Genomic DNA, 22,808 nt, shown 5'->3' on the forward strand with positions numbered 1-22,808 from the left:
CCTCCCTTTAAAAGGTGTATCTCTCCTTAGATAGGGATTCCCTATTCCCGCAGGGATCACTGCCCTGTGCCAGGTCCCTGGACACAGTCTCCTCTATGGTTACTATAACATAACTCTCAGTCACTTAGGCTAGTACTTGAACTTGAACTCCTGCCAGAACTCCTCCTCTTGGCAGAGCTGAACGCAGATCTAACTTTAGACTCAGTGCTGTGCCTTATGTATACTCTGGAAGCTGACACACCTCTGACATCACTAACCATGGAGTCAGAGCATGTGACTACTCCCATCCATACACAGGGCACCCCACCAGGGTGTGAGGGCAAACCTCCATAATTACTGCTGGCATGCCCACAACTTACCAGGCCTTACTGTCAGCAGGAGAGATGACTGTAGCCATTTTACATGACCGCTACATTCTCCCCCTGGTGAATCCCATCGTCCTCGCTGGGACCTAAATTTGTATACCCTTTTCCAGGAAGCACTGAAATACAACACATAATTGGTTAACTTTTCATTCAAATCTTCATGGTGTATAACAAAAATGACTACAGTACATTCCGCCAAGCCCGCCCCGACCAGCAGCCACGAACCCGCGTAATGTATATGTACCCCCTAAAAATAGTGACTCGGGTCCGGTTTCTTAACCTCTCTACCGCCCATGTCTATGACCGTGACGTGATAGTGCCTAGGCAGTCCCCTCTCGGGCCTATATGTCACCCTGTGTTTATAAATGTTTCTGCCAATGCCCCATACACGCACTAAGTGCTCTATGCGCTCCTCGGCCTTCTTCCCTATCACGGAACTCCCTCTTCCTACTAAGTGCATTTCAATGGCCTCCCTAAGCCACCTATCCCGGTTGTCCTCTATCTCATCCATGAGAGGCTCAGGGACATACGGGTACTCCAACCCGTGGGATGATTTATACCGAGCCATTATGGTTCTCTCGGCCCTACTTATCCTAGTCAGGTCAGCCTTACCTGCCCTCCCAGGTAACACCCATGATAGGGGCTCATCAGGGTCTACGGGGTCTGATAGGATGCTAGGACCCATGGGTTCTATTTCCCTATTCTCGATCTGCAGCCACCGCTCCTGCAACTCTCTGTCCCTCTGTTCAAGTGTGAATTCTCCCACAGCCCACCAGTAATCCACTACATCTTCTCGCCGGATGAGGAACCGAGTGCGGTCCATCCAGGCGGAGTACCCTTCGAATAGTGGAGCCCACCAACGGTTCTCTCTGAATCTATTTGACCCCCCTGACTCCCTATCATCCTCAAGGGAAAATACCCCCGACGACCGCTCAGATCGCAGTACAGACCATCTAGAAGATCCCGGGGCCTTTTTCACCGGCGCCGGAACTGCAGGGGGCAACCACCGGCCTACCGCAGCCACTCTCAACTCTCCCCCTCCCCGAGAATCACCCTCCGTAGCGCCACTGCGCTGTCTTTCCCCAGTCCGTCTCCCTTCTCCCCCTGATGATATGTCCACAGATTCCAAACTAGGCGGGGAACCCGGGGACCGTGTGATTGGGGCAGGGGTTTTAGCTAGGGCGTGGGATTGGGCGTATGGGCAAGAGACGGGACCCCACGGGGTTACGACCCGTTCCTGGCTGTCCGTAGACTGGTCCAATGAGGATACCTCACCCTCCTCAGTCCTTGGATCGCCCATCCAACTCCTGGGCCTTGTAGGTGATCGGGGACCTTCCCCCGATCGCCGAAGTGTCGCTGCATTCTTTCTAGGGGTTCCGCCGTCTCCACCGGAAGTGATGTCCTCCCCGGAACCGGAAACACCGTAATCGCGGGTTGGACCCCCATTCGGGATCTCTTCTTCGATGACGACATCCGGAAGCTCCGCCGTCGTCTTCACCGGAAGTGATGCCGTCTCTCCACGTGCGCCTGCGGCCTGGCATGGCCTCTCTACTCCTACACCATCTGCGGGGGCACGGTAAGTAACCGGACTCCTCTTACCCGTCCGCAGGGGTGCCGGCGTCTCTCGTCTGTCGCCGCCACGTGCTGAGGCGGAGGGACTCCGTCTCTCGGCTCGCCGATCTGCGGGGGACGTCCTGTCATTCTGACAGCTGCTGGTACCACGGGGTGTCGTCCTCCCCGGTTCTATCCTGGGCCTCGATGTCACCTCCGCCAGTTCACGGAGATCCTCATCCGAGTATTCTCCCTTCTCGGTGCGGTCAGGAGGTGACCCGACTGTCTCGGTTGCGGCCGACCCTGCCGACTTGACCGGCTCCAGTCCCCTTTCTCCGGGACGCGCACATCCTATCCACAGTGCGCCAGGGGACTCGGCGGCTCGCCTAGCCTGGTCCCCCAGGGGGTCAGCCGATTGTATCGGTATAAACGTTGGCATAGGCCATAAGTACAGTGTCCCGCAATGTGGACAACGTGCTGCCGTGTTGACCGTGCCTCCGGGCAGCCCGCATTGTAGGCAGAGCCCGACCACCGTCTCGATGTTAGCCACCCTTACTACTAGTAGCCCGCCGGGTACTGAGTAGGGCTGGGTGGAGACCATAGTTCCCACAGCGGAGGGGCAGGCCATTCTCTTTGTGGGGACCACTTTCAGTGTGGGTCTCTCCAGGTCAGTGGTTCCTCGCAACTGACCGGTAGAAGCTTCTGGGCCAGCCACTTCCTGCTTCGGCTCCTCCTTCCGCTGACATAGCTGGAACCCGCCCCCAGGGGTTGCAATTATGGGCGGGTCCCACAAGGTAATATCATGCCCCTTAATTAAGGCCGCGCCTCTCTCAGTCCTGGTGGGCGCGGTCTGCGTTTTCGCGCCAGTTTCCTCCTCAGAGCTGGATTCTTTTCCCGCGGCTAGTTCCCGCCTTCTCCTTGCAGCAGCTTTGCGTGCAAAATATCCCTCTTTCTTGCAAATCATTTCCGCGGCCGGAACTACTTTTTGTAGTGGCGCCGTCTGGATATCAGTCCCTGGGCCCAGTGGGTGCATTCCCACAGGCCATAATTGAAAGTCACTCCCCCTGGTGGAAATCAGGGGAGGGTCCCATAGACTAAGCGGTTGACTCAGCACAGGGGCCGAGTGAGTCACTGTCCATGAAGGCGCAGCCATAGCTTTCGCGCCATGCCCCCCATCAGGGCGGGGCTCTGCTGTTCGCGCCATTCCCGGCCAGCTCTTTGCAAGTTCTGCATCAGCCATTTTCTCTGTGACTGTCCCATGCGGTTTCCCTAGCAAGCGGGAACCGCCATTTTGGTTGGCTTTTGAGCCCAAAAAGTCAGTTTGTCTGCTCTCCTCGCGGGGTTCTCCCCCAATTATTACAATTTCCTCACACTCTTCAAGGGTGGCCCCTCGGTGTCCCAGACAGCATAAAAACGGGGCAGCCACAGCCTTCGCTCCGCTCCAGAGCAGACTGGTTAACGATAATTCGGCGACAGTTTGCTCTCCAGTGGGGTGCACGCCACGGGTGCCTTCCCCATCAGCCTCTGGTCGCCATTTTGTGTTCTCCGCACCACGCGGATCCTCCATTCTCTCGTAAAAGTTATCGTACATGGGGCTCCGCTCTGCGGGGCAGCCTCCACATCAGTACAATAAAGAGTTGCTCAGATGCACCACCACATGTGTACCTGAACTAGGCTGGACTCATGTTGCACTACCTCCGGCTAGGCTCACTCTCTCAGTGTCTGCTGTAACTCCTTCCTCCCAGTCTGTGCTCCCTATGGTAAGTGTCTGGAATGGGCTAGGTACTCTGGCTCTGCCATGCAGTACTTGGGGCGTCTACCTCTCTTGGTCAGCCTAGCGCAGACCCTCTCCAGGATTCCTGACCAAGTTACAGGCTATCCCTTCTGGCGTCCTACCAACTAGCACTGCCTCAAGGTGACTCGGTCAGCTATAGCCCGGCTCCAAACCCCTCACTCCTTTCAGGCCCCTAGGTTGTCCCTGCGAACTGACAATATCCCGTCAGCCCCTTGACCACCCCTAGGTCCGTCCCTACGCAGCACAAAGTGGCAGCAGACACTCTCCCTGTTTCCCAGTGTGCCTAGCTAGAGCCTGTCCTGATGACAGATCTGATCTCAGCAGCTCGCCTCCAAATGTAACGGTATTTCTGAACCGGCCTGACCCACCCAATCTCACATTGGCCCCTGTGGTCTAACCGGCCCCCATTACAGTGTGGTAGTGTCTGGTGGTGCACCTGTTGGCAACAGGACTCCTGAGTCTCCCGCATGATGGTGTGTGGGGAGGACCCGTCCAGACAGGCAGCTGAGGTAGTGTGCTGAGTCTCACCTAGTTCCAGTGCAGCGCCTCCACCTCATCAGGGTCCCTGCGTCCGCATGGGGATGATCCTGTTGAGGAACTCCTCCGTGGTGCTCCTCTCTGTACATTCACTCCACACATGTACACGAGAGGGTTTGTGAATGAGAACATCTTTATTGGTTGATGTGGGCTAGCTGCCCCTCGCAGTATATTCTTAGCCACTCATTCTGCAGTCAGTGCCTCCCTTTAAAAGGTGTATCTCTCCTTAGATAGGGATTCCCTATCCCCGCAGGGATCACTGCCCTGTGCCAGGTCCCTGGACACAGTCTCCTCTATGGTTACTATAACATAACTCTCAGTCACTTAGGCTAGTACTTGAACTTGAACGCCTGCCAGAACTCCTCCTCTTGGCAGAGCTGAACGCAGATCTAACTTTAGACTCAGTGCTGTGCCTTATGTATACTCTGGAAGCTGACACACCTCTGACATCACTAACCATGGAGTCAGAGCATGTGACTACTCCCATCCATACACAGGGCACCCCACCAGGGTGTGAGGGCAAACCTCCATAATTACTGCTGGCATGCCCACAACTTACCAGGCCTTACTGTCAGCAGGAGAGATGACTGTAGCCATTTTACATGACCGCTACACTTGTAAAGCTGTGCTTAGACTTTTGGATCAGAGCATCGCTAAAAATATCAGTTGTGCAATGGTTTGAAGTAGCACTTTTGAGGGAGTGTATAGGGTTAAAACTCTAAAACTCTCTCACCTGAGCAGACCAGGAAAACCCACACCATGGCTTGTAGGTCTTGCAAGCTGATTGGAAAGGGGAGGTTTAAAAGGCAGGCAGCAAACTTCCTACACTCTCTCTCATTTTGCTCTCAACCCGTGAGGGAACAGGCTGCAGAGAGCCTGTCAGGGGGAGAGCCTGAACTCCCTTTTGGATACCAGCGATTAGATATTGTCTGGTTGTTTTGCAGACGTATGCTATTTAATTTAAAGACTATTGTGTTTTGTTACTAATTAGTGCAACCCCTGATATGGGGAATAAAGAACTTTCATTACAAGAAAGTGGTGAGCTCCTTCCTGACCACATCTACAGGGCCGGTCCGTCACAGACTTATACTCCATTGTCTAATTGAAAGTGGTGTCCTGATTATTGCTGTAAGATTAGCCAGAAATTAATCTTGGATTGTATACCGAGAATTCATCTCTCTTCAAAAATAAAAAAAAGAAGCACAAAGGCTCCTGCAGCATGAAACACCTTTAAAAAATCAATCATAAAATCAAGTTAACACCCTCACAAAAATCGTACTTGGATAAGCTCATCAACGGAGTAACTAAGAGAAGCTCTCCTGTAATCCATTGGCATTCTTCATTAGGCTTGGCCCATCTTGCATATATACAGTATATCACTTCCAGTTTCTCCACACAGCATCTCCCATATTTTGTTGCTATTTTTGTGACAAATAATGATGGTTTTAATGTTCTTTTAGAACACCGGCATACAGTAGACGCAATATTTGAAGTCTCAAATACATATTATATGAAAGAGTGAGATTTGTGCCAATTTTGTATACCATGTATCTGTAGTACAGATGTAGGCAATGCCATTGGCCACATTAATAAAATAACATATTAGAGCAAGCTCAGAATATCACAGATGTTCTTTTTATTGTAGCATTATGTTTCATATTGTTTACTCCATATGCCCTGTCACGCTGGGAATACCACTTTGATAATACTTATTTTATAATAAACATGTTTTCCTGAACACTGTAACATCATGTTACAGGGATGCCATCATGCAGAACTGCATATCCGAAAGAAACAGTGCTATTGTAATTGTGTTTTCTCCAAGACCATGACTGTAGCTGTCTCATCCGACAAATCACACAGATGTTTATTTGGTTGCAGCAACCAGTGAGACAACTATAATATTTTGTTAATGGGGTGCAGAAAAATCTCAAAAAACATTTAACAACATATCTTTCTTAGTATCTGTATTTTTCTCCCAAAAACTTTTTTGTATTGATTTTAGGTGCAATAATATTAAACTCTGTTTCTTATTCTAAAAATAATATTAAAAACTCTTTGGCTTGGAAACATCAAGGTCTGCTAAGTAAATATCAGTGGAAAAAAATGGTTATTTTTATGGTTTAAATTTGTAAAACTAAAAATAAAGTATTTTTTTTCTGCGGTTAATGAAAATATTAGGACTGGGATTAAAATGACTAAATACTGCAAATTTTGCCATGTTGATGTCATATATGAAGTTCCAATTTTTATCGGAAGTGGTAGTGCCAGCAAATGCTGCATTTTTCTATCACCTACCTCAGGCTGGCATTAACCCTATCTTACTTACAGACGAGACCACGAGTATTCTAAAGCTTGCCTTAAACTAGCCCGGTTACATTCTGGGTATGTGCTGGGTGTAACTTGGCTAGTTTAAGGTAAGTTTAAGGCATTTCTGCATTGACTATTGACCCATAAGATTAACACAGCAGGGATCCCTGGCAGTCCCATTCAGTTTGTATGGGACTGCCAGGGACCACCACTGTTAATCTGATAGGCCATTAATCAATGCAGAAATGCTGGGTCTAGTTTAAGGCAAGTTTAAGGCATGTATCCAGCATGTACCTGGGTCTTTTTAGCGATTGCCACTGGTTTGTGTTAGAATAACCGTGGACACTACATTATGTATATTATTGCCAATATAATGGCCATTACATACCTGTACATAGGCAAGATATCCTAAACCAACATGAAATAGGTGATAAAAATAAAACATATTACAGTACATATTAACCCTTTGGTGGCCAAAGTGGTCAGCTTGTCATGGATTTCCAAGTTGCACTGTCAACTTAAAGAGAGGGCATCACATGGTACATTAACCAATTTGGTTGGTTGATGTACTGTACCATGAGTCCAAGTGACACATATTCTGTGACAGCCCACACACTATCAAAGGCCTGAGATCTCGCAGAAGACTGGAAGTCTTCAACGGTCTCATCTGGTGCTGAAGAATACAGATGAAGATAGAAGATGGCTTTATAAGAAGAAAAGAGAGAAGAAAAAGAAGAAATACTCCCTCAAAAATATTCTTGAAGCAACAGAGGACTGGGGTTTCAAGTCAAATTGAGGATCCCACATTGCAGGCCATGGATGGCCTTGGATTAAAAATAATCAATTGAATCTTGAATGGTTTTAATGATTTTAATGATTTTTGGGGGCCATTGTGCATTGGATTACTTCGTATGGCTTTTTTTTAAAGGTCCGGCATCAACCTTTTATTGTATTGGTTCTCAGAGGGCTCCCGCTGTAAAGTTGAGGACGGACTTGATCCATGGTGGGGTAAGTAACCCAATTTATATTACTGGCCCCATTGATTGTCAATATGGCTATCGAGATTCCCATTGAGAAGGGCTAGGTAGACAAAGTGACAATCAATCGGTTCAGTGGTGACGGAAGTGACATAACTTCTGGCAGAAGAGGACTTCAGTGTTGCCAGCTTCCACCAGGAGGAATCACTGCTGGACAAACACACACATACACCCTTCCCCGAGATCCAGGCGCTGTGGCTCTGCTGGGGGGAGGAGAGAGGAAGGCATGCTCCGGTCCAGTAACGGAGAGGAAGAAGAGGGGGTGAGGGCGCTGCGTCCCCAGCAGCTCCGCATCCCCAGCAGCACCACAACCCCATGCAGCCCTTAATTCCCCGCAGCACCGCGTTCTCCATCAGAGCTGCCAAATCCCTCCCCCCCTGCTCAGACAGACCCTCCCCGTGTCTCCATGCCTCCGCTGCGGGGCGGAGGGCTTCTCCGGCAGAAGGCACCAGCATACTCAGCTGTGTCTGCAGCTCCGCGGGGGTGAGGGTGTGAAGAGAGTCAGGAGAGAGGGGGGGGGGGGCGGGACCCTGAGAATAACACACACACCACACAGAGAGAAACACACACATTGACACACACACACACTGACTGGCACATATACTGACTGGCACGCACACACACACACACACACACACACACACACATACAGACATACTGAGTGACACACACAGACACATTGACTGACACACTGACACACACACACACACACACTGACTGACACACAAGGAATTAACAGTTATAAATATAGAAGTGCAAAAAGCTAAAACACATGTTCTGTCAAACTTCATTGCGTTTTGGCACTGAAATTGTGTTTTGATTTTTAATTCAAAACATCACCATTACAAATACAATTTCTGTGACAAAACAGTGACAAAAGACAAAGAAGTTTCACTTAAAATGCGCGTGCTCGGCACACTAACACTTTTTTTAACTATTCATTCTTTTTTTAAATACATGTGTAACGGGTATTCCCCCACCCTATCGCATATAGAGTGTATGTGAGGGGGAACCTATATGTTACCAGGTGTGGTGCGTTATACCTGTCAGGCCCACAGGAGGTCTGAGCCTCCGCTAGTGAGAGCCTGGGGTGAATCTCTGGAACGTTTCTTGTCAGCGCCTCCACCTATGTGAGATTCTAGGAGTGTAGAGTGGCCCTCACATAGGAACATCCATAAAGTAACCAGCCCACACCAAAGGTTATGGCTAAAAGGGTTTACTATATGGCAAATAACACAACATAACATACTTCAACAATATGACATTGACAGTGTCCCTCTATAACACTAATACAGTAGGCACAACTACCCGGTCACCACACAGGGCTTTGTACCCCACACGTTATATCAATAGTCCCAAATGTCCCACAATACCAAAAATGAGTGACTGTTGGTAAAGTTGGTGCACTTATAAATACCTGCCTGGGCACACGTCCGTGCCCAGGTGTAAAGCTCTTCAAAAAGGGTCTGACGCAGGAACAGGAATCCGCCTCCGCGTGAGTTGTTTTCCTCGTGGAGCGTCGCACCCACAGAATGTCTCTTGTAGTAGAGCCTGTCTGAGCCCAGACGCAGGCTGCGATCACTGCGTGCAACTGGCACCGGTGATGTCACATAGAACTGGGTACTATAGAAAGCAAACCCCCCCCTTGCACTGAAAGGGGCCTTTCCTGAAACTGCCAACTAATTGCTGTGGCTGCACTGCAAGCCACATTGTCTTTTCTTGTCAGCGCACACAGCACTGCAGCTGTGTCACTGACAAGACTCAGACTCAGATTCAGATTAGGGCAGGGTCCCTACCTAAGGGGCCTTCCCTATGAACTTACCCACTAACCTAGTGGGGAGTGCGGCCTACCTGGGCCTGGGGTTTCTCTGGCCTAGTACAGCAGAGCCCTGCTCTGTGTACACTACCTTCCCCAATCTCTTCCTGGATCCAACTGACAAAACCCTGTATGCACACAACATTGTTGCAACTTTGCAGCATGAGAAGCTGCCACCTCTATTGGCTTCAATGCTGCATGTGACCAGGGTGAAAGTGCTGTCCCCAGAGGCTGCTGGGAATTGTAGTTCTTGGTACCGGTCCTATGGGGACCGCGTGCGCGATCTTTACTGCGCATGTCTGAGGCTGTAATGGCCGCCGCTACTCTTAACTGAGCATGCGCAACTTCCAAGAGCTCTTGCACACATGTAATGGCAACCTCTATGCTTGCCAACCTTTGTGCATTGCACGGCACAGGCGCGAACTCCCGCGCCAACCTCAACATTGCTGCCGCGATTGCTCTGCTTACGCGCAAGCCTCCACACATGCGCGAACACATTAAACAGGGCGGCATCCTGCCTCAGCTGCCACCGGGAGACCCGGGAACGCGCTCGCCCCTGCAGCAGCACACACGCAAGGGGGAAAGAAACCTGCAGACAGGGGGACCAGAGTGACCCTGGCTACACATGTAATATTTTTCTTTAAGAATGGCCAAAAGTCCTATTAGTCACATTTGGCTAATAGGTATTGGCCTTTATTCTAGAGGGGGGGGGGGGGGTTGGAGGGGTGGAGCAGCTGGGGTGAGTGAGGGGGTAGTTTCCCTGGGGACGATGGTTAAGCCACTCTGGGGATGATTGTAAGGTTAACTGCTTTTTTGCCTTAGCGGTTAGTAAAGAATTGAATTGCAATGCTTTACTTTCACAAAGGTAGCCAAGGAGGAAAGGGTGTAGTTGTTTTTTGTGTAATAACCCTTTATGAATGTGATATACCTTTGCAGCCACAGGCATTAAAGGGGTTTACATTAATTTCTACCTTTGGGTACTGTAGTAATTATATGAAAGAAGCGTATGTAGAAATATTAGTAATGTAATCTCGATGTGGTAATGAATGCGTTAGTAATGGTTGCATTAATTCCTGCATCACGACTGTGGGTAAAATATCACACCTGGTAAATTTTAACCACAACCTTGAAGTCTGTGATAAACTTGCGGTAATAAGAAGGGCTACTTTTTTTTTACCGGGTTCAAAATGACCTCTGTTTTAACAGAATTTGATGCATCTAGGCCTTTATCCTTTATTTTATTGAATTCAATGTGGCTTTATCTCTTCAAGATAAAATACAGTCATTTAATAATAGATGACTGATATGATGGTGGCTTATTAGTTTTAACGTTTTAGGATACCCCTGCTCTGTGTATGTGTATCCACCCGTCCAAATCCTCTGCTCAAAATGAGATCCTTTCCCAGAATATACCTGGTTACTCACGTGGTTACCAACGAGCACTACACGGCCAGACACTGCCGGTTTCTAAACTTCCCCTCCTACTGCTCAGGATCTATGCAGACGGATACGTGCCAGGATATATTCTAATCTCTACAACACCAGGCATTTAAACTAATAGCCAGCACTGATTAGGATAGTCTCAGGGATTCAGGGCTCTGTCTCTCTGCATTTACCCACCACGTTCTGTGTTTCTGCCTAACTGCAACCCCTAAGTACATTGGGCTATCAATAAAGATAGTGAAGTTAGGTAATGCCGTCTGGGAATCTCCCGTCTCCGCAATACACATGACAGATCGATGCAGACAATAACTGATGGCACACTGACCATCAACTGGAGCATACATACAACTGACCAAGTAATTCAGCGTAACTCACGATTAAGCTGTTTCTAGGAACAAATATAGTTACATAGTTACATAGTAGATGAGGTTGAAAAAAGACTTCCGTCCATCAAGTTCAACCTATGCTAAATTTAGACAACAGATACTTAATCCTATATCTATACTTACTTATTGATCCAGAGGAAGGCAAACAAAAAAACCCAGAGTCATCTCATCCAATAATATCTCATAAGGGGAAAAATAAATTCCTCCTGACTCCAAGAATTGGCAATCGGATTAATCCCTGAATCAACATCCTTCCCATGTATACTTATTTGGTATATCCCTGTATACCTTTCTATCTAAAAAGACGTCCAACCTTTTTTTGAACAGATCTATTGTATCTGCCATCACAGTCTCCATGGGTAATGAATTCCACATTTTAACTGCCCTTACTGTAAAGAACCCTTTCCTTTGTTGCTGGTGAAATCTCCTTTCCTCCAACCTTAAGGAATGCCCCCGAGTCCTTTGTACTGCCCTGGGGATGAATAGTTCTTTTGAAAGCTCCCTGTATTGTCCCCAAATATATTTGTATATAGTTATCATATCATATCCGCCTCTTTTCTAATGTAAATAAATCTAATTTAGCTAGTCTCTCCTCATAAATTAGATTGTCCATCCCCTTTATTAATTTGGTGGCTCTTCTCTGCACTCTCTCTAGTTCTATAATGTATTTTCTTAGGATTGGTGCCCAAAATTGTACTCCATATTCAAGGTGTGGTCTTACTAATGCTTTGTAAAGGGACATAATTATGTTTACTTCCCTTCCATCAATTGCCCGTTTGATGCAAGATAAGATCTTGTTTGCCTTTGCAGCTACTGCTAAGCCTGCTGTCTACAAGCTGCACTATTGCTAAGCCTGCCATCTACAAGCACTCCTAAATCCTTCTCCATCAAGGATTCCCCCAATTTATCCCCATTTAATGTGTAATTCACCTTTTTATTCTTGCATCCCAAATGCATAACCTTACATTTATCTGTATTAAACCTCATCTGCCATTTACCTGCCCACGTGTCCAGTCTCTCCAAGTCCTTCTGAAGAGAATTACATCCTGCTCTGATTCTATTACCTTACACAATTTAGTATTATCAGCAAAAATGGAGACTTTGCTCTCGATGCCAACCTCAAGATCATCAATAAACAAGTTCAAAAGCAGGGGTCCCAGTACCAATCCCTGAGGTACTCTACTCACGACTTTAGCCCAACCTGATAAAGTTCCATTTATGACAACCCTCTGTTGTCTGTCCTTTAACCAGTTTTCAATCCAGGTGCAAATATTATTACTGAGTCCAATTTTCTTTATTTTGTACACCAACCTCTTGTGTGAAACCATATCAAAAGCCTTTGCAAAATCTAAGTAGACCGCATCAACTGCATTACCCTGGTCTAAATTTCTACTTTCCTCCTCAAAGAAACAAATAAGGTTAGTTTGGCAAGTTCTATCCTTCATAAATCCATGCTGACTATAACTAATAATTTTGTTTTCTATTAGGTATTCCTGAATATTATCCCGTATTAAAACTTCAAGTAGTTTCCCCACTATTGAAGTCAGGCTTACAGGTCTGTGATCTAGCTCCCTTTTAAAATATAGGCACCACATCTGCTTTATGCCAATCTTGTGGTACAGAGCCTGTGGAAATGGAGTCCTTGAATATTAAATATAATGGTTTGGCTATTACTGAGCTTAACTCCTTGAGAACTCTTGGATGTATGCCATCGGGGCCAGGTGCCTTTAATTTTTTCAAGTCGCTTATGAACTTGTTCCTCAATTAACCAATTGTTCATTAATTTGGAGGTTGTGACTTCCTCCTGCGGAACTACTATTGAACTTGATTCTTCCCTGGTAAACACAGGGGCAAAGAATTTGTTTAATACCTCTGCTTTTTCCTTATCTCCAATAATCTGCCAATCCATCTCACACTGAAAGGGTCTTATATTTTCTTTTCTCATTTTTTTGGTATTAAGTTACTTAAAGAACATTTTAGGGTTGACCTTACTTTCTATTGCAATCCTTTTTTCATTATCCATTTTTGCTAATTTGATTGCCCTTTTGCAATTTTTATAATTTTTTTTTAAAATTTTTAAAAAGTTATATTCCTTATAATTCTGAGACAGTTTGCTGAACATGCATAAAAGCAACACCTGCCGCTCCTGATATGAACAGCTACAATTAACCCCTGAAAAACAAGCCGCGTCAAGCAAAAACACAGTCCTCTTCTAAGAGGCATCTGTATACTCCAAGGTTTTCAAAAGCCACTGTGCATAGAGGTCACTCTCCATGACACTCTGGAACCCATGTCTAAATGGGGAAGAACACCTCTTATGTGGCAACCATACTAAATATAAACATTTAAAAGTGGCAATACACATCAGAAGTAGTCCCTCGTATAGATAGATGTACAGTATCAAGGCAAAATACAAGTGTTACACACATCTCTTTGAAACAAACAAACAAACAAACCTAAAGACGCGATGGGGAGGCATGTCAGAGGCGTGTTAGAGGCATGGCCGTGATGTCACGAAATTGGTTCGCCCTCATTAGGTGAACCAATCACGTGACCCGGCCATCGCAAATGTATTTGTTTTCTCGTGCATTGCGAGCGCCAGCACTCGGCATCGCATGCGCGGATGCGCGATCTATAGCCTGACTCATAGAGGCACAGCATTTTGATTGCACCACCCGCGCCTTCACGCTCACCATGGACGCGGCCTCATTATGCCCTCCCCATTGATTTTTCTGTTTGCTGTTTCCTTTGAAAACTTTTCTGTTCTCTCAAACTTCCCCACTACCCTTCTATCCACAATTCATCATCACTCCTCCCCTCCACCTATTCATGTGCCCATATACTGCACCACTATTATACACCTCTTTCCTAACAACTTCTCAATAAAAGCAACCCCATAAATCCTCTTTCAACTCCTCTCTCTCTACTCCTTTATTTTTCTGCTGGGGATATCTTTCCTAATCCTGGACCTAGTCATACTATATACACATCTGCTCTCACCGACGCCTCCATGCCACCCCTTTCCCTACTAATTGTATTAACCCATCTAATTTAATACCGACCAACTCAGTAACTCAGTGGTAATTAAACTGCCGTTCAGGTAGGTGAAACTGGTTCAAATCCATTAATTTACACATTTTACCACTTTGTACACAACACCGAGACTAGAAGGAAAGGAAAATAATATCACAGAGAAATCTAATACAAGCTTAGTATTCCTGAAGGAGAGAACAAACAGAGTCTTATCATTAAATGCACTTCTTTTTTTAACATTATTGCAAATGTATCATGTTTATACATTCTTGTACATGGAAATATTTCAGCTGGCATGGTTATTATGTAGAAGGAAGAAGATAAATTATAATTTTCTTTACCATATAATGCAATTGACATTTTCTTTCAATTAAAATAGTGGAATAAAGTACAGGTGGAAAACAGGTGAAAACAACTACAAAATTGTTATTTAATTACTGGTAAATTATTAGGTTTTTACTTCCTATCTATACATATAAAATAATCAGAATGCTTTTGGATTTTTGTAGTCTTAAAATTGTCCTGTTTCGAAAAGGGTAAAAGACCTCATACAGAACCATAATACTATACATTCTCTTTTACTACAGAACTTTGCAAATAAATACCAGCTACCACCTAACTACCAAAACTCGTTAATGCATTGAATCACAGCTCATTTCAATCAACATATAAATAAATATAATGTGACGCTACCTAAAACAAGAACAGTATACAAGACCTTTCAAGTTGCTGTATTTTAGATATTCAACAATTCTTTTTTTCAGCATTTCCATTAAATTGTCCACTACTGATGTCAGGATCACTGACTCAGTTAATTTACTGTCATTTTGGTCACCCAAGTGGTCTTTCCCTTGGGAGTGGAATATAAAATGCTTCTGGTTCCCGGGGCCGGCTATTTAATCCTTAACACTGCTACTGTACAATTAATCCATTTCATTAAATTTATTTTTATTCTTTTTAAAATGTATTTGTCTGCTACTTATCCCATTGTTGTTTCATTTTGTCGATATAAATTGATGTAAACTTTATTTCATGGTACGTTCTGTTTATGACAGAATACAAATCATGTTTTAAAAGAAGTTTTACCAAATCTAAAACCTCAAATCTCACACATTTTAAATTCACTTGAAATACCCTGTAGTTTGAAACCATTATTGAAATATGTCGGTAATACCACTTCACAGGAAAGTCTTTGGAAGTTTCAGATATGATTAAGGATAATACACAATTCAAGTGTTGAAAAGACTTAATTGCCCAACTGCTGTATACAAATGCAGTTGTAGACAACATAAAAAAAGTAATATGTTATATATATATATATATATATATATATATATATATATATATATATATATATATATATATATATAGTGAATAGATGAGAACAAGGCACTCCGTCAGGTAGATAAAGGTGGGTGCAAATACTATATAAATCAAATAAGCAATACGATACCGTTTGAGCGAATATCAGAGGCAGCACTCCAAAATGTGGAGTGCTGCCTCTGATATTCGCTCAAACGGTATCGTATTGCTTATATATATATATATATATATATATACAGTGCTCGACAAACCCGGTCGCCAACTCGCCAGCTGCGATCGGATATTGGCTCGTGGCCAGTAGCTTTTCTCCTGCTCTGCAAAAAAAAAATCCCCTGCTCGAAAAAAAAAAAAATCCCTCTGGCTGTGACGCGGCTTGGAGTTGCCAGGACTTCAATCCGCCCTTCCTTCTCTGCACGGGTAAGTAATGGGGAGGGGGGGGGTTGGGGGTGCGCGCGCGTCTGCTGCTCCTCCTCTTCCTATATATCCTCCTGTATAATTGTGTCACCTCCTACTTACAAGACCTGCACTGATCCGGTCATGGAGAGGATTGTGGACACATGCTTGAGGTGGGGGGAATTTAATGCCTTTAATAAATATTTATACTGATACATCCGGTCCCCGGCGCTCCCGCTGCCTGCGCGGGAGGTAGCAGAGGTGTTTCTCCCCCCTCCCTTCGGCGCTCCCGCTGCCCGCGCGGCTCATGTCTTTCTCTTCCCCCCTCCCTCCTGCTGCCCGCGCGGCTCGGGTGTTTCACCCCCCTCCCTCCCTCTGCCCGCGCGGCTCGGGTGTTTCACCCCCCTCCCTCCCTCTGCCTGCGCGGCTCGGGTGTTTCACCCCCCTCCCGCTGCCTGCGCGGCTCGGGTGTTTCACCCCCCTCCCTCTGCCCGCGCGGCTCGGGTGTTTCACCCCCCTCCTGCTGCCCGCGCGGCTCAGGTGTTTCACCCCCCTCCTGCTGCCCGCACGGCTCGGGTGTTTCACCCCCCTCCCGCGCGGCTCGGGTGTTTCACCCCCCTCCTTCTGCCCGCGCGGCTCGGGTGTTTCACCCCCTCCTTCTGCCCGCGCGGCTCATGTCTTTCTCTTCCCCCCTCCCTCCTGCTGCCCGCGCGGCTCGGGTGTTTCACCCCCCTCCCTCCCTCTGCCCGCGCGGCTCGGGTGTTTCACCCCCCTCCCTCCCTCTGCCTGCGCGGCTCGGGTGTTTCACCCCCCTCCCGCTGCCTGCGCGGCTCGGGTGTTTCACCCCCCTCCCTCTGCCTGCGCGGCTCGGGTGTTTCACCCCCCTCCTGCTGCCCGCGCGGCTCGGGTGTTTCACCCCCCTCCTGCTGCCCGCGCGGCTCGGGTGTTTCACCCCCCTCCCGCGCGGCTCGGGTGTTTCACCCCCCTCCTTCTGCCCGCGCGGCTCGGGTGTTTCACCCCCTCCTTCTGCCCGCGCGGCTCGGGTGTTTCACCCCCCTCCCGCTGCCCGCGCGGCTCGGGTGTTTCACCCCCCTCCTGCTGCCCGCGCGGCTCGGGTGTTTCACCCCCTCCCGCGCGGCTCGGGTGTTTCACCCCCCTCCCGCTGCCCGCGCGGCTCGGGTGTTTCTCTTACACCCCCTCCTCCCCTCGCTCCCGCTGTCCGCGCGGGGCGGCAGGTAGTAGCGGGGTGTTTCCCCGTCCCATCCCGTGTGTGTGTGTGTGTATGTGTGTGTGTATGGGTAGGAGAGTGTGTGTGTGTGTGTGTGTGTGTGTGTATGTGTGTGTGTATGGGTAGGAGAGTGTGTGTGTGTGTGTGTGTGTGTGTGTGTGTGTGTGTGTGTGTGTGTGTGTGTGTGTGTGTGTGTATGGGTAGGAGAGTGTGTGTGTGTATGTGTGTGTGTATGGGTAGGAGAGTGTGTGTGTGTATGTGTGTGTATGGGTAGGAGAGAGAGTGTGTGTATGTGTGTGTGTATGGGTAGGAGAGTGTGTGTGTGTGTATGGGTAGGAGAGTGTGTGTGTGTGTGTGTGTGTATGGGTAGGAGAGTTTGTTTGTGTGTGTGTGTGTGTGTGTGTGTGTGTGTGTATGAGAGAGTGTGTTTATGGGTATGAGAGAGTGTGTGTGTGTGTGTGAGAGAGAACATGTAGGACACCAGAAGTACCCCCCCACGCCACCCAGTCAGTCATGCCCCCACCCAGTCAGTCATCCCCCCACCCAGTCAGTCACCCCCCACACCCAGTGATTCATCCCCCCACCCAGTCAGTCATAGTCAGTCATCCCACCCCCCTGCCCTGTGCCCAGTCACCCCACCCAGTCAGTCAGTAATCCCCACCCAGTCAGACACCCCGTCACCCCAACCCCCCAATAACCCCACCCCGTCACCCCACCCAAACACCCAGTCAGTCACCCCAGCCCCCCAATCACCCTACCCCCCAATCACCCCACACCCCAATCACCCCACCCAGTCACCCCAACCCCCACAGTCACCCTCTCTCTGTCTCTCACCTGTCCGTCTCTCTCACCCTCTCTCTCACCCTCTCTCCGTGTCTCTCTCATCCTCTCTCCGTCTCTCTCACCCTCTCTCTCAACCCCTCTATCACCCCCTCTCTCAGCCCCTCTCTCACCCCGTCACCCTCTCTCTCACCCTCTCTCCGTCTCTCTCACCCTATCTCTCACCCTCTCTCCGTCTCTCTCACACCCTCTCTACGTCTCTCTCTCACCCTCTCTCCGTCTCTTTCTCACCCTCTCTCTGTCTCTCTCACCCTCTCTCCGTCTCTCTCACCCTCTCTCCGTCTCTCTCACCCTCTCTCCGTCTCTCTCACCTTCTCTCTCCGTCTCTCTCACCTTCTCTCTCTCCGTCTCTCTCACCTTCTTTCTCTCACCCTCTCTCTCACCCTCTCTCCGTCTCACCATCTCTCTCACCCTCTCTCTGTCTCACAATCTGGATCTCTTATTTACCCTATATATCTTAACTGCCCTATACCTACACCGAAATAACCTACACTGCTTTATTCCAGATCTGACTCAAGCTTCACACGGAAGACATCGGAACCCCCCCTAACCCAGAAGACAGGTAGGGAACACATTCCCTCCAATGTATAACATTGTGGGAATGAGGTACCTGGACATTGAGGGACTGCGGATCAGGTAAGATCCCAGGCGGGATTGCTGCTTTAAATATTGTGAAGCGGGGACGTCCAGGCTCCAGGCACTAGTTAAGGGGTGCAGGAAACTAGTCATTCACACCTGGCTTTTTTTTCTAGATTCGACATTTATACACACACACACACACACACACACACACACACACACACACACACACACACACACACACACACACACACACACACACACACACACACACACACACACACACACACACACACGTAACAAGGACTAATTGTAGTATAATGTAATACAATAAATAAACTTATGTCAAAAACGAATGTTCTTACTAGAAATTTATTCAATTTATTTCATTTAGGGTTTTTTTTAAATGCGGGACTAGGGGCGGGACTAGGGGCGGGACTAGGGGCGGGGTAGGGGGACTAGGGGCAGGGTTGGGGTGGGACTAGGTGGCGAGTAGATTTTTTTGTTCGGCGAGTAGATTTTTGGGTGATTTGTCAAGCACTGTATATATATATATAAACATAAAAAATGTATATGGCTCTGGCTGCAAAACAAAGCAGTCTGTCACAATCAATCATATTTATTCAAGTACATTGCATTACTCCCTATAGAAAGATTTATGTTCAGACATGTTGGTGTGGATTGCTTTTTAGAAGATTCAGTAGCAAACCCCAACAGCATGGTTAGTCTCTGTTTTACCACCCAATGTAAGTGGGTTCCCAGGACATAATTTGCATAAAGGCACATTGAGAATGGGCATCTTTCACCATTGGGTTCCACAAAAGGCACCAGTTAATTAATGAATCTCTTCCTACAAAAATAAAACAAAGTATGATATGTATGACAATCAAATCTATAGTAAAAATGTGTACAAGAGATTTGTTTTGAAAGTAAATTTCATACTCCCAATGTCATTCCCAATTAAGTTCTCCAGGTAATGACCCCATTTGCATAGTGAGCTGAACCCACATGTGGGAATTTTAATGGGCACACCACCTGAGTACATTAATTGAGAGTGACACTACTTGAACTAGTTTTGTGCTTAGCCCACTGAAAATTCGACTCATATTATTTTTAATGTCAAGCTACAAGTCAAATTTCAAGATGATGGATTTTTCTTTTTTAAGCATAGACCGTGAATAAAAGAATTCTGTTATGCACTGCACATCTTTACTTACCTAAGTTCTGGTCCAGGCCTCTGCCATGTCTTTTCAGCAGTAGAAATTTCATTTCTACATAACCTTATGGTGTCTGGTCTACATTAACTTCCAAATAATTGATCATCAATAATGTATATAGCTGATAAATATGTTTGAGGTTGCTGTTTAATGTCAGCATACATAGCTGCCATCATTTTTTACTGAAATTTAACTTTGTGTATGATTGACATGTTTATATTTCAAGCCAAAGACACAACACTTGTCAAAATATTGTTGTCTTGCATGTGTACTAGTACTGTATCTAATAAATACCTTAGCATTACAAACAAATTTACTAAGGGATGCTATCCCAGAAGACATTTTTTTGCTTTGGAAGACAGCTTATAACCCATTCAGTTGAATAGTTCATAAATTGTCTTCAAGCACCAGAGGGAGTCATATGGAATACAGTATTGAGTAAATATAGACCTATGTCTCACCTGTGAGACAACGCATTACACTATGTATTGGAAATATCCTATTGCAAAACCAATTTTCAGCTACCAAAATACGTATTTTTATTACATTTTAGCCATTTTTATGTCTTTATATTCATCTCGTGTTGCTTCTGTTTCAGGCTCTGCTGCTTACAGATGGTTAGGGCACCAAAAATCTAGATTTAGTCATTTGAGGTCTTCAGTGAAAGGGACACCTACAATGCACTGCATGTTAAGCTAGGCCAGTTCTTTCAACTTTTTTTGGTTAAGGAACCCTATGTGAAATTCGGAGGACTCCAACCCTCTCTAATAGCATGTCTGTGATCAGATGCATCGTAAATTCTTCTGTATTTGGTAACATTTTAAAATAACCTTAAAATTACAGTGAACCCTTTAGCGATGCCTGGGGAACCCTAGGGTTCCTAGGAACTCTGGTGGAAAAACACTGAGCTAGGCATACAACACATTGAAATACTGTATGTTGGGATACCTCCTTATATGTCACATTTACATTGAAATAAAAATACAATGTTCAAATGTTTATCTATAATTTAATAAAAACAATGTAACATTCTATATAGTGCTCACAGGCTTTAAAAAAAGACATACAATACAGGGAATAATAATACAATGAGTACAGAAAACAAAATCAGTCAATAGGAAAGGGTATCCCTGCCCCGGAGAGCTAACAATCTATGTGGTAAGTACAGTACATGGCAGTTCTTGGCCATGATAGTTGGTAGGTGTGAGACAGTAGCCATGAGTCCAGGCTATTGAACAGCTTCATTTAAAATGTGTGTTTTTAAGTTTGACTTAAAGGTGGGGAGAATTGGTGCTTGGCAGATAGAGTGTGAGGTCATTCCAAAAGGTATGGGGCATCAAGTGAAAAAGGTTTAAGGTGAGAGAGGGCCATAGAGGTGGAAGGGGTGGAAAGGAGATGTTTATGAACAGAGGAAAGGAGATAAGCAGGGACATAACTAGGGAGCAAAGCAGATATGTAGGGAAGAGCAGACATATGGAGAGCCTTGAAGATAAGGAGAACTTTGTAGGTGATCTGAAACTTGATGGGAAGCCAGGAGAGGGATTTGGAGGTGATAAGCAGGGATTGAATTTGGAATAGATTGCAAAGGAGAAAGTTGGGAGGCAGGGAGATCTGTTAGCCATATCTGACAATGCTGACGGGAGGAGAAAGGGGCATGCCCAGCTCTGGTTCTTGGAAAGTAGCGTGATAGTGTCAGTACTGGGTAGCAGTGATCCCGTGAAACAGCCTCATCAGGTGTCTCATAATGGGAGGTTCTGAAGGATATCACCTTTTATGCCTATCCTAATATGATTGAAGTATTCACAGGGGTGTGAAATATATATCAGTAGAAATCAAACTCCAAAGCAACCGTATGCTCAAAGCATACTGACGAAAAAAACACACATATCCAAAATGTATACATATAACACAACACATATACATCTTTAGGGCTATAATAAATAGATGTCACTAAACTTAACATTTATACACAGAAGACTTAATATAAAAAAAATCAGTGATGATTACACTGTGTAAAATGCACCTGATGAGGACTGTCATAGGAACAAGGATACCCCCCAATATGCAAACCTGTTCATGAAATTATTAGAAATGAGTCAGAAATTATTTTTTTATCCTCCTGCAGTTCCAAACCTCTGGCTTTTTTGTGTTACACAAAAAATATTCTGATTATTTCTACTGCCCGTGAACAGGATCTCATCCACTTCCGTGAAAGAGTTAATGAATTCCATCCAACCATTAACCTAAAAATGAGCGACTCCCACGCACACTTCCTCGACATCACAATCAACATGAAGGAAAAGAAAATACAGACATCCCTATAGCACAATGCCATGGACCGACCTACATAACAAAGTCATTACAGTTTCCATCCTAGACACAAAATAAAAAGGCGAATAGAAGTTTCCTGGTAGTAATGTTGTTCTTTTTTACTACATAAAACAAAAACTAGTATTTATAGCCATCCAATTAGGTACACCCACATCTACTCAGATACTACATGTCACGGGAGACCAGGACTTTTAACACTTTTATATCTGGGATCATTCACTAGGCAAAACAAGGAAGTGAAGTAAAATTGGGTTTATTCGGAGAAAACCTCAGACACACAAAAGAAATACAAAATACAGAGAAATACACACTTCGCAGGTAAAATTACACAATACACTGGGGAATTGGGGTGGAGACACTAGTTACCTAGGTGCAGGGTACCTGCTTCAGCAAAAGGCTTACCCAGATCTTTCTGGTTTCAGCCTCCATAAGATTCTAGCTTTCCCTGCTGGCTGGGCTTCTTCAGTGCTTCTCTGCTGGTGTGTAGCTTTTTCACACAGAAGCACCATTGAACAGCCCGCCAGCAGCTTCAGCATGGTTCACACAGGCTCACATAGCCGCTCTCCTTGTCTCTTCAATCTCCAACAAAAAGGACTTATCTGCTACACTGCTCTCCCTTATATA

General features: G+C 46.1%; 1 long non-coding RNA gene across 1 annotated transcript in view; it reads left to right on the forward strand.

Annotated features, from left to right (window-relative positions):
* Nucleotides 1-22,224, forward strand: part of LOC142494388 (uncharacterized) — a 45,270-nt gene extending 23,046 nt beyond the window's left edge. Inside the window, exon 3 of the long non-coding RNA XR_012801408.1 lies at nucleotides 21,979-22,224. This is a non-coding gene — a long non-coding RNA (uncharacterized LOC142494388). The remainder of the gene's footprint in view (nucleotides 1-21,978) is intronic.
* Nucleotides 22,225-22,808: the final 584 nt, after the last annotated feature.

This window comes from Ascaphus truei, chromosome 5, assembly GCF_040206685.1.
Source record: "Ascaphus truei isolate aAscTru1 chromosome 5, aAscTru1.hap1, whole genome shotgun sequence".
NCBI lineage: Eukaryota > Metazoa > Chordata > Amphibia > Anura > Ascaphidae > Ascaphus > Ascaphus truei.